Genomic DNA, 12,609 nt, shown 5'->3' with positions numbered 1-12,609 from the left:
CACTCTGCCTTTGTACGGACTGGCCAAAGTCACACCTCTACTGGTCTCCATTGCCAGAAGATTCCTCTGCCCTTGAAGGGACCGGCGTAAGTCACACCTCTGCTGGTCTCCATTGCCAGAAGATCCCTCTGCCCTTGTAGGGACCGGCCAAAGTCACACCTCTGCTGGTCTCCATGGACAGAAGATCCCTCTGACCATGTAGGGAGCAGCCGAAGTCGCACCTCTACTGATCCGTATAGACAGAAGATCCCTCTGCCCTTGTAGGGACCGGCCAAAGTCACACCTCTGCTGGTCTCCATGGACAGAAGATCCCTCTGCCCTTGTAGGGACCGGCCAAAGCCACACCTCTGCTTTTCTCCATGGACAGAAGATCCCTCTGCCCTTGTAGGGACCGGCCAAAGTCACACCTCTGCTGGTCTACATGGACAGAAGATCCCTCTGCCCTTGTAGGGAACGGCCTAAGTCACACCTCTGTTGGTCTCCATTGCCAGAAGATCCCTCTGCCCTTGTAGGGACCGGCCAAAGTCACACCTCTGCTGGTCTCCATTGCCAGAAGAGCCATCTGTCCCTTATGGAGCAGCCAAAGTCACACCTCTGCTGGTCTCCATTGCCAGAAGAGCCATCTGTCCCTTATGGACCAGTAAAAGTCACACCTCTGCTGGTCTCCATTGCCAGAAGAGCCATCTGGCCCTTATGGAGCAGCCACAGTCACACCTCTGCTGGTCTCCATAACCAGAAGATCCCTCTGACCCTGTTTGGACCAGCCAAAGTCATACCTCTGCTGGTCTCCATTGCCAGAAGATCACTCTGCCTTTGTACGGACTGGCCAAAGTCACACCTCTACTGGTCTCCATTGCCAGAAGATTCCTCTGCCCTTGAAGGGACCGGCGTAAGTCACACCTCTGCTGGTCTCCATTGCCAGAAGATCCCTCTGCCCTTGTAGGGACCGGCCAAAGTCACACCTCTGCTGGTCTCCATGGACAGAAGATCCCTCTGACCATGTAGGGACAGGCCGAAGTGACACCTCTGCTGGTCTCCATGGACAGAAGATCCCTCTGTCCCTTATGAAGCAGCCAAAGTCACACGTCTGCTGGTCTCCATGGACAGAAGATCCCTCTGACCCTGTATGGAGCAGCCAAAGTCACGCCTCTGCTGGTCTCCATGGACAGAAGATCCCTCTGACCCTGTATGGAGCAGCCAAAGTCGCACCTCTGCTGGTCTCCATGGACAGAAGAACTCTCTGCCCTTCTAGAGACCGGCCAAAGTCACACCTCTGCTGGTCTCCATGGACAGAAGATCCCTTTGAACCTGTATGGAGCAGCCGAAGTCGCACCTCTACTGATCCGTATAGACAGAAGATCCCTCTGCCCTTGTAGGGACCGGCCAAAGTCACACCTCTGCTGGTCTCCATGGACAGAAGATCCCTCTGCCCTTGTAGGGACCGGCCAAAGCCACACCTCTGCTTTTCTCAATGGACAGAAGATCCCTCTGCCCTTGTAGGGACCGGCCAAAGTCACACGTCTGCTGGTCTCCATGGACAGAAGATCCCTCTGACCCTGTATGGAGCAGCCAAAGTCACGCCTCTGCTGGTCTCCATGGACAGAAGATCCCTCTGACCCTGTCTGGAGCAGCCAAAGTCATGCCTCTGCTGGTCTCCATGGACAGAAGATCCCTCTGACCCTGTATGGAGCATCCAAACTCGCACCTCTGCTGGTCTCCATGGACAGAAGATCCCGCTGACCCTGTATGGAGCAGCCAATGTCGCACCTCTGCTGGTCTCCATGGACAGAAGATCCCCCTGACCCTGTATGGAGCAGCCACAGTCACACCTCTGCTGGTCTCCATGGACAGAAGATCCCTCTGACTCTGTATGGAGCAGCCAAAGTCACGCCTCTGCCGGTCTCCATGGACAGAAGATCCCTCTGACCCTGTATGGAGAAGCCAAAATGACGCCTCTGCTGGTCTCCATGGACAGAAGATCCCTCTGACCCTTATGGAGCAGCCAAAGTCACACCTCTGCTGGTCTCCATGGACAGAAGATCCCTCTGACCCTGTATGGAGCAGCCAAAGTCACGCCTCTGCTGGTCTCCATGGACAGAAGATCCCTCTGACCCTGTATGGAGCAGCCAAAGTCATGCCTCTGCTGGTCTCCATGGACAGAAGATCTCTCTGACCCTGTATGGAGCAGCCAAAGTCGCACCTCTGCTGGTCTCCATGGACAGAAGATCCCTCTGACCCTGTATGGAGCAGCCAAAGTCACACCTATGCTGGTCTCCATGGACAGAAGATCCCGCTGACCCTGAATGGAGCAGCCAAAGTCGCACCTCTGCTGATCTCCATGGACAGAAGATCCTGCTGACCCTGTATGGAGCAGCCAAAGTCACACCTCTGCTGGTCTCCATGGACAGAAGATCTCTCTGACCCTGTATGGAGCAGCCAAAGTCGCACCTCTGCTGGTCTCCATGGACAGAAGATCCCTCTGACCCTGTATGGAGCAGCCAAAGTCACACCTATGCTGGTCTCCATGGACAGAAGATCCTTCTGACCCTGTATGGAGCAGCCAAAGTCACACCTCTGCTGGTCTCCATGGACAGAAGATCCCTCTGACCCTGTATGGAGCAGCCAAAGTCGCACCTCTACTGATCCGTATAGACAGAAGATCCCTCTGATCCTGTATGGATGGAGCAGCCAAAGCTGCACTTCTGCTGGTCTCCATGGACAGAAGATCCCTCTGACCCTGTATGGAGCAGCCAAAGTCGCACCTCTGCTGGTCTCCATGGACAGAAGATCCCGCTGACCCTGTATGGAGCAGCCAATGTCGCACCTCTGCTGGTCTCCATGAACAGACGATCCCTCTGACCCTGTATGGAGCAGCCAAAGTCGCACCTCTACTGATCCGTATAGACAGAAGATCCCTCTGACCCTGTATGAAGCAGCCAAAGTTGCACCTCTGCTGGTCTCCATGGACAGAAGATCCCTCTGACCCTGTTTGGAGCAGCCAAAGTCACACCTCTGCTGGTCTCCATGGACAGAAGATCCCTCTGACCCTGTATGGAGCAGCCAAAGTTGCACCTCTACTGATCCATATAGACAGAAGATCCCTCTGACCCTGTATGGAGCAGCCAAAGCCGCACTTCTGCTGGTCTCCATGGACAGAAGATCCCTCTGACCCTGTATGGAGCAGCCAAAGTCGCACCTCTGCTGGTCTCCATGGACAGAAGAACTCTCTGCCCTTCTAGAGACCGGCCAAAGTCACACCTCTGCTGGTCTCCATGGACAGAAGATCCCTTTGAACCTGTATGGAGCAGCCGAAGTCGCACCTCTACTGATCCGTATAGACAGAAGATCCCTCTGCCCTTGTAGGGACCGGCCAAAGTCACACCTCTGCTGGTCTCCATGGACAGAAGATCCCTCTGCCCTTGTAGGGACCGGCCAAAGCCACACCTCTGCTTTTCTCCATGGACAGAAGATCCCTCTGCCCTTGTAGGGACCGGCCAAAGTCACACCTCTGCTGGTCTACATGGACAGAAGATCCCTCTGCCCTTGTAGGGAATGGCCTAAGTCACACCTCTGTTGGTCTCCATTGCCAGAAGATCCCTCTGCCCTTGTAGGGACCGGCCAAAGTCACACCTCTGCTGGTCTCCATTGCCAGAAGAGCCATCTGTCCCTTATGGAGCAGCCAAAGTCACACCTCTGCTGGTCTCCATTGCCAGAAGAGCCATCTGTCCCTTATGGACCAGTCAAAGTCACACCTCTGCTGGTCTCCATTGCCAGAAGAGCCATCTGGCCCTTATGGAGCAGCCACAGTCACACCTCTGCTGGTCTCCATAACCAGAAGATCCCTCTGACCCTGTTTGGACCAGCCAAAGTCATACCTCTGCTGGTCTCCATTGCCAGAAGATCACTCTGCCTTTGTACGGACTGGCCAAAGTCACACCTCTGCTGGTCTCCATTGCCAGAAGATTCCTCTGCCCTTGAAGGGACCGGCGTAAGTCACACCTCTGCTGGTCTCCATTGCCAGAAGATCCCTCTGCCCTTGTAGGGACCGGCCAAAGTCACACCTCTGCTGGTCTCCATGGACAGAAGATCCCTCTGACCATGTAGGGACAGGCCGAAGTGACACCTCTGCTGGTCTCCATGGACAGAAGATCCCTCTGTCCCTTATGAAGCAGCCAAAGTCACACGTCTGCTGGTCTCCATGGACAGAAGATCCCTCTGACCCTGTATGGAGCAGCCAAAGTCACGCCTCTGCTGGTCTCCATGGACAGAAGATCCCTCTGACCCTGTATGGAGCAGCCAAAGTCATGCCTCTGCTGGTCTCCATGGACAGAAGATCCCTCTGACCCTGTATGGAGCAGCCAAACTCGCACCTCTGCTGGTCTCCATGGACAGAAGATCCCGCTGACCCTGTATGGAGCAGCCAATGTCGCACCTCTGCTGGTCTCCATGGACAGAAGATCCCCCTGACCCTGTATGGAGCAGCCACAGTCACACCTCTGCTGGTCTCCATGGACAGAAGATCCCTCTGACTCTGTATGGAGCAGCCAAAGTCACGCCTCTGCCGGTCTCCATGGACAGAAGATCCCTCTGACCCTGTATGGAGAAGCCAAAATCACGCCTCTGCTGGTCTCTATGGACAGAAGATCCCTCTGACCCTTATGGAGCAGCCAAAGTCACACCTCTGCTGGTCTCCATGGACAGAAGATCCCTCTGACCCTGTATGGAGCAGCCAAAGTCACGCCTCTGCTGGTCTCCATGGACAGAAGATCCCTCTGACCCTGTATGGAGCAGCCAAAGTCATGCCTCTGCTGGTCTCCATGGACAGAAGATCTCTCTGACCCTGTATGGAGCAGCCAAAGTCGCACCTCTGCTGGTCTCCATGGACAGAAGATCCCTCTGACCCTGTATGGAGCAGCCAAAGTCACACCTATGCTGGTCTCCATGGACAGAAGATCCTTCTGACCCTGTATGGAGCAGCCAAAGTCACACCTCTGCTGGTCTCCATGGACAGAAGATCCCTCTGACCCTGTATGGAGCACCCAAAGTCGCACCTCTGCTGGTCTCCATGGACAGAAGATCCCTCTGACCCTGTATGGAACATCCAAAGTCACACCTCTGCTGGTCTCCATGGACAGAAGATCCCGCTGACCCTGAATGGAGCAGCCAAAGTCGCACCTCTGCTGATCTCCATGGACATAAGATCCCGCAGACCCTGTATGGAGCAGCCAAAGTCACACCTCTGCTGGTCTCCATGGACAGAAGATCCCTCTGACCCTGTATGGAGCAGCCAAAGTCACACCTCTGCTGGTCTCCATGGACAGAAGATCCCTCTGACCCTGTTTGGAGCAGCCAAAGTCACACCTCTGCTGGTCTCCATGGACAGAAGATCCCTCTGCCCTTGTAGGGACCGGCCAAAGTCACACCTCTGCTGGTCTCCATGAACAGAAGATCCCTCTGACCATGTAGGGACAGGCCGAAGTGACACCTCTGCTGGTCTCCATGGACAGAAGATCCCTCTGTCCCTTATGGAGCAGCCAAAGTCACACGTCTGCTGGTCTCCATGGACAGAAGATCCCTCTGACCCTTTTTTGGAGCAGCCAAAGTCACGCCTCTGCTGGTCTCCATGGACAGAAGATCCCTCTGACCCTGTATGGAGCAGCCAAAGTCATGCCTCTGCTGGTCTCCATGGACAGAAGATCCCTCTGACCCTGTATGGAGCAGCCAAACTCGCACCTCTGCTGGTCTCCATGGACAGAAGATCCCGCTGACCCTGTATGGAGCAGCCAATGTCGCACCTCTGCTGGTCTCTGTAGGAGAGTAGGGTCTGCTTTCTATGTTCACCCCCACTTTTTGCTTTTGCTTTACTGGTTTTCGACTTAGATGTGGCTGTGGGCCTGCTAATCAGACCCACAGCCCTGCTGTTCTCTCTCTAAATTAATACTATGTACTTTAGGTGCATAACCCATTTGGATAGGATCACCTTATTGTCCCCTGTACAGTGTACCCTAGGTACCCAGGGCATAGGTGTACCCTAGGCCTACCAGGGGCTGCAGCATGTATTATGCCACCCCTGGCCTGGCCTTCCATTCTGACACAACTGGCTGATCACTCAGCTGGGGCAAGGTCGTGTAATCACCCCTTGCTTAGGTGTAGTATTCCTATACCTAACTTACATATAGACACATGTGTACCTATCAGTCACTCCTATGGCAGGCCTTAACAATCCTGGAGGCAGAGTGCTTGGTAACATGTGAGATGGTGCTCTAGCATGAGCTGAGCCTGTCTGCAGCTTTCGGAACCAAGTCCTTATAGCTGTTCTATGATATAGCCTACCATATACTCTTAAAGTGCCTTATAATCTTAGACGGTTATGGTAACTATGGTTTGGCTTTATCGAAACATGTCGTGTAAGGTGTCTAACACTGTGGAATAATACCCCCATGCCATTTCTGGACATGAGGATATTATTCCCCCCTTCTAGAGGGAAAGACATGTTAAAATCATACTTCACTGTTAGCCTCTGACCAAAGCCTCAGCATCACAAAATGGATGCTGCTGCCACGACACAAGTCTGACCTCCTGCAGCTGGGAGTGATCCCAGCCAGGGAGGCCTGGACAATAGGTTTCCTGCTTGGGGAGGTGCTAGCACCTCCCCAGACAGCCTTTAGTGTATTCGGGCAGGGTGGGCTGAAAGGAATGAGACATGCCTGGGGCACACAAGGTGTTCCTTGCATAGTCCAGTTCAAACCGGCGCTGGGGCACTCCAGCCCCAGCTCTGGCGCGAAACTGGACAAAGGGAAGTGGGTGTAACCACCCCCTCCCAGGTCCCACCCATAAGGCGTGACCTAGCAGGTATCCCAGCCCCCCAGATTAGTATAAGAGTGGGAGTTGGGCCTCAAGACTTTAGATTATCCTGAACCTGCAAACTTGAACAGAAACTCTGGACCTTCGACATTCGACGAAAGAAGAAGACTGAAGAATCTCCCTTGTAGCCAAGGAGTGGCTACCCTGTGCAAACAGGCACCATCAAGAGACTACCCTTTGCTTTGCCCACGTTCTATGAGGAACCGACTGCAGAGCCCGACCAGAGCCTTAACTTCCAGACTTCTCCGACCCTGATCCACATCCACAGCAAAGCTGAGATCTGTGGAGGCGACGAGCGACGTGGGACCGGCTACCTGGGAAAAGTGGCTAGTAACTTAAAGCGCAGCTTCTGAGGCACCCTCGAAGTTGTGCACCGGGGATTGAGAAGCCCCAACCCCAAGCACCATCTGCACCGAAGACCAGCCCCCCACACTCCACGAGTCCTGCGTGGGGCCCTCCTGCATTTTCCTGCTTGCCGCGTCTGTCCGGTTGCTTGCCCGCTGGCCAGTGGCCTTTGTGACGACGCACCCTGAAATCTTCTGCGCTGGTTTGGCTCCTCCAGACTGGCTCCCGCTTCTCTGCAAAGAAGAAGCACCCCAGACCTTCCTGGTCTGCACCAGAAGCAAGTCCTCCGTTCTTCGTGGGTTCCGCTTGCCAAGGCTTGGTGAGTCCTAGTCCAACTTCGACACCGCCGACAGCAAGAGCCTTCGTGGGACAGCTCGCCTCCTGGTCCTGGTCGTCCTCGACGCTTCCTGGTCCTCCTGGCTGCAGCGACAAGCTTCACCTTCACCTGCAATCTTCACGACATCGCCTGGTTCCTTCCTGGTTCCACATGGTCACTGGCTAGTGACCTTGACTCTGTCCCCTCTGCTTGCAGGTTTCCTCTCTTCTTGATCCCAGCCTTGGGATCCACCGGACACTCTTCACTGACTGCCTGTCAGCATCTTTCTTCAGGCATCCATAGGATTCGACGACGAAAACCGACGCATCTTCACCCCTATGCACCCGCAGCCTGTGGGCTAGGTAACTTGGGTACTCCGGTGCTCATCAGGATAGTGACTATCCTAGTGTCTAGTTTTCCAGTCTCAACTTCCTAGCTACTCCGGAAGTGTCCTAAATCTACCGTTTTCTAAACTGTACTATTGCTATTGACTTTTACGCATTACGCGTGAGTGTTTCCACTCTGCACACGAATCCCGTGGGCCTCCCACTTCCTAACTAACGCTAGTGTAGTGTAGCCCCGGGGATTCCCTAGGCCTAGGCCTACTCTATTTCCGTGACAGTGGTCCTTATACCACTTACTTAGTATATGGTTTGCGTGGCCCCTAGGGCCTAACTGTATTACTTACCTGTGTGACTTAATGTATGCTTAAATAAGACTGTGTTGTACTTACCTCTAATCTCATAAAGAGTGCTGAGGGTTTGACTAGAATAAATACACTTTATTTTATATATATATCTGTTGTGGTGTCCTTTCATTTTGTATTCAAGGGATTATATATGGTATCACAGCTGGCTTCACATGCCATTCAGAGTTTAGCCTAAGACTGCTCTTGTCCATGCTACCACTAGGATAGCTGGTCTATAAGGTTGACTTTACAACCAATCACCATAAGGGTATTTGGACTGATATAAGGTGTACACTAGAACTAGTGACATCATACATCAGGCCAACTTCTCACATTGGTGAGCAGCGGTTGGGATCTGAGCTTGCTGTTGTAATACCATTGTAATCTTGAGATACTAAATTGAAAGATCACACAGATATTGTCTAGGTACATATAACATAGATTATAATACTTAAGTCCTACTGGACTTAGTAGTTGTAGGTTGAAGGGAGTAACACACCCTGACTACAACTACTAGAGAGGTTTAGTAGAAACAACTAGTGTAGGTAGGTGCACACACCACACCCTCACTAGATCATGTCTCTGAGAGGAGATCAAGTAGATGCTCTCTCAGGAGGATCAGGTCTGCAAAAGACCCCCTCTAGATATGATACCTTAACATTCCAGGAGATGAGACACTTGTGTACCTCCAGAGGAATAAAACAGGGTGCAAATCCTACCCTCCTTCAGTTAAGACAACTCCTAGAGGAGAATGATACTCTTAGGGCATCTCAGGCAGGTACCCTAGGTACAGAGGAGGGTCTACCCACCACAGAGGAGTCAGATGGGACTTCAGATGAAGAGGTAGACAGCCAGGGCCAAGTAGGAAGACTTAGCCAGGCTAACCTAAGCTTACATGGGAGTTTGCATGGGGTCCCCCCATACAGACCCCCAAGTAGGCTTACACAGAGAAGCAGGAGGGACAGATCCCCTTCAAGGGAATCCATCCACTCCCATGTCTCTAACATCTCTAATGCTTCCTCTCACAGGGGAATGACTTCCCCTGAGAGAAAGGAGCATGAAGCCAGAATGAGGGAAGCTAATCTGAGGATTCAGAGGGAAGAACTTGCCCTTGCCAAGGAGAAGCTTGCTCTGGCTAGAGAGCAAAAGTTAAGTGGGTCAGAACCCACTGGTGGCAGCAATATCCCTAAGGATAGAGACAGGCACTATGACAATAGAGACCTGAGCAAGATTGTCCCTCCCTACAAGTGTGGGGATGACATCCACAAATGGATAACTGCTTTGGAGAGAGCTTGCAAAGTACAGCAGGTACCCCAAAGTCAGTGGGCAGCTATCTTGTGGCTCTCCTTCTCTGAGAAAGGTAGAGACAAGCTCCTCACAGTTAGTGATGAGGATGCAGATAATTACACTGTCCTGAAGAGTGCTCTGATTGATGGGTTTGGCCTAACCACTGAACAATACAGGTTGTTGTTCAGGGATACCCAGAAGACACAGACTCAGGACTGGACTGACTTTGTAGATTGTGCCACTAAGGCTCTGGAAGGCTGGCTAATGGGAAGTAAGGTTAAGGACTATACAGGATTGTATAATTTGATCATGAGAGAGCAAATACTTAACAACTGTCAAAACCAGCTATTGCATCAACACCTGATTGATTCTGATCTGACTTCTCCCCAAGAATTGGGAAAGAAGGCAGATAGATGGGTCAGGACTAGAGTTAAGCAGAAAAACCAGAACCAGGGCGGTGATCAGAAAAAGGCAGACCAGAAGGGTAATGATCAGAAATAAAAAGACCAGAAGTCTTCACCAGGCCCCCAAAAGGCTCAGGGGGAGGGTGGTCCCAAAAAGGATAAAAAGAAAGATGGCCAAAAGAAACCATGGTGCAACTATTGTAAGTCCAACTCACATTGGTTTAGTGAGTGCACCAAAAAGGATCAGCCCCCAGCCACCATTGCCCCTAAGGCAACTGTACCCCCTAGTTCAGCTGTAAGTGGTGGTTCCCAGCAAAAGGGTGTAGTAGGGTTAACCCTGGGAACTGAGGAGGATTCTGGCCTAGTCAGAGTACCTACTCAGGCTGTTCTGATCTGTGATGGGGACTTAGCTTTGTCCTCTACTGTAGGCCCCAGTAACCTGGGCAAGTACAGACAGACTCCTTTTATCAACCAAAGAATGGCTCAGGCCTACAGGGACACTGGAGCTAGTGTCACAATGGTGACACCTGCTTTTGTGGACCCTGGACAGATCATACTAGGTGAGAATTACCTAGTGACCAACGCTAGCAATGCCACTACCTCCCATAGTGTGGCTATTGTTAACTTCTCCTGGGGAGGGGTAACTGGCCTCAAGAAAGTTGTTGTTAGTTCAGACCTTCCTGTAGAGTGTTTACTGGGCAATGATCTTGAAACTTCAGTTTGGTCTGAAGTGGAGTATAGGACCCATGCAGAAATGCTGGGGATAGATGCACATGTCCTTGCTGTGACCAGGTCACAGGCCAAAAAGTGCACCACTGAACAAGTGCTGGATCCTGAAACTATGGACCAGTCACAACCCAAGAGAAAGAGCAGTAGGGTTAAGGCTGTGCCTTCCCCCCTGCCTCAGGTGGTGGATCAGCCCTCCCAGGAGGAGGATTCTGAGAGCCCTGAAGGAACTGTCCTAGAAGAACTTGAACCTGATCAGGTTGAGTTTCTTGGGACAGGGGGACCTTCAAGGGCAGATCTGAGGCAGGCTCAATTAGACTGCCCCTCTCTTGAACCCCTCAGACAGCTGGCTGCTGCTGAGGCTGCAGGGAATGCTCAAGGTACCCATAGAGTGTATTGGGATGAAGGGCTACTGTATTCAGAGGCTAGAGACCCCAAGCCTGGTGCATCCAGGAGGTTGGTCATACCACTGAAGTTCAGAGGCTTCCTTCTTACCTTGGCCCATGATATTCCCCTTGCAAGACATCTAGGCCAGAACAAGACTTGGGACAGGCTTGTCCCTCACTTTCACTGGCCCCATATGTCAGAAGATACTAAGGAGTTTTGTCGCTCCTGTGTCACCTGCCAAGCCAGTGGCAAATCAGGTGGCACCACAAAGGCCCCCCTCATACCACTACCTGTGGTGGGGGTCCCCTTTGAAAGAGTGGGCATAGATATTGTAGGACCAATGGACCCACAAACAGCATCTGGGCACAGATTCATACTGGTGATAGTGGACCATGCCACCAGGTACCCAGAAGCAATTCCCCTGAGGACCACAACAGCTCCTGTTGTGGCAAGGGCCCTGCTTGGAGTATTCTCCAGAGTGGGCTTTCCAAAGGAGGTCATTTCTGACAGAGGTGCCAACTTCATGTCAGGATACTTGACTGCAATGTGGAAGGAGTGTGGTGTTAACTACAAGTTCACCACACCCTATCACCCACAGTGCAATGGGCTTGTTGAGAGATTCAACAAGACCCTAAAGGGAATGATAAAAGGATTACCAGACAAGCTTAGGCGAAGATGGGACATCCTTTTACCCTGCCTTCTGTTTGCTTACAGAGAGGTCCCACAAAAGGGGGTTGGCTACAGCCCTTTTGAGCTTTTGTTTGGGCATCCTGTAAGAGGACCCCTGTGTTTGGTGAAGGAAGGATGGGAGAGACCTCTCAGACAACCCAAACTAGACATAGTGGATTATGTACTTGGTCTCCGCTCCAGGATGGCAGAGTATATGAAGAAGGCTTCTAAAAACCTTGAGGCAAGCCAAGAACTCCAAAAAGCTTGGCATGACCAAAAGGCTGTACTGACTGTTTACCAGCCAGGACAGAAAGTGTGGGTGTTGGAGCCAGTGGCCCCAGCAGCACTCCAAGACAAATGGTCTGGACCCCACACTATTGTTGAGAAAAAGGGAGAAGTCACCTACTTGGTGGACCTTGGGACTCCCAGAAGCCCCCACAGGGTGCTTCATGTCAACAGATTAAAGGCATATGTTGACAGGGCAGACATGGGGCTACTCATGGCTACAGATGAGGGGCAGGAGGAAGAGAGTGACCCTCTCCCAGACCTGTTGACTCAGAACCCTGATGATGGCTCAGTTGATGGTGTGGTCTTTTCTGACAGCCTCACTGTCCATCAGCAACAGGACTGCAGACAGGTTCTGCAATCCTACAGACATATGTTCTCTCTGACCCCAAGTCAGACAAACTGGTGCACCCATGAGGTGGACACTGGTGACAGTCTGCCTGTGAAGAGTAAAATCTACAGGCAACCTGACCATGTCAGGGACTGCATAAAAGTTGAGGTACAAAAGATGTTGGAGCTGGGAGTCATTGAACCTTCAGAGAGCCCTTGGGCTAGTCCTGTAGTTCTTGTGCCAAAACCTCACACCCAAGATGGTAAGAGAGAGATGAGGTTTTGCGTGGATTACAGAGGTCTCAATG

The sequence above is a fragment of the Triturus cristatus genome, chromosome 1_1 (assembly GCF_964204655.1).
Source record: "Triturus cristatus chromosome 1_1, aTriCri1.1, whole genome shotgun sequence".
Taxonomy (NCBI): domain Eukaryota; kingdom Metazoa; phylum Chordata; class Amphibia; order Caudata; family Salamandridae; genus Triturus; species Triturus cristatus.
This window is presented reverse-complemented; position numbering follows the sequence as displayed.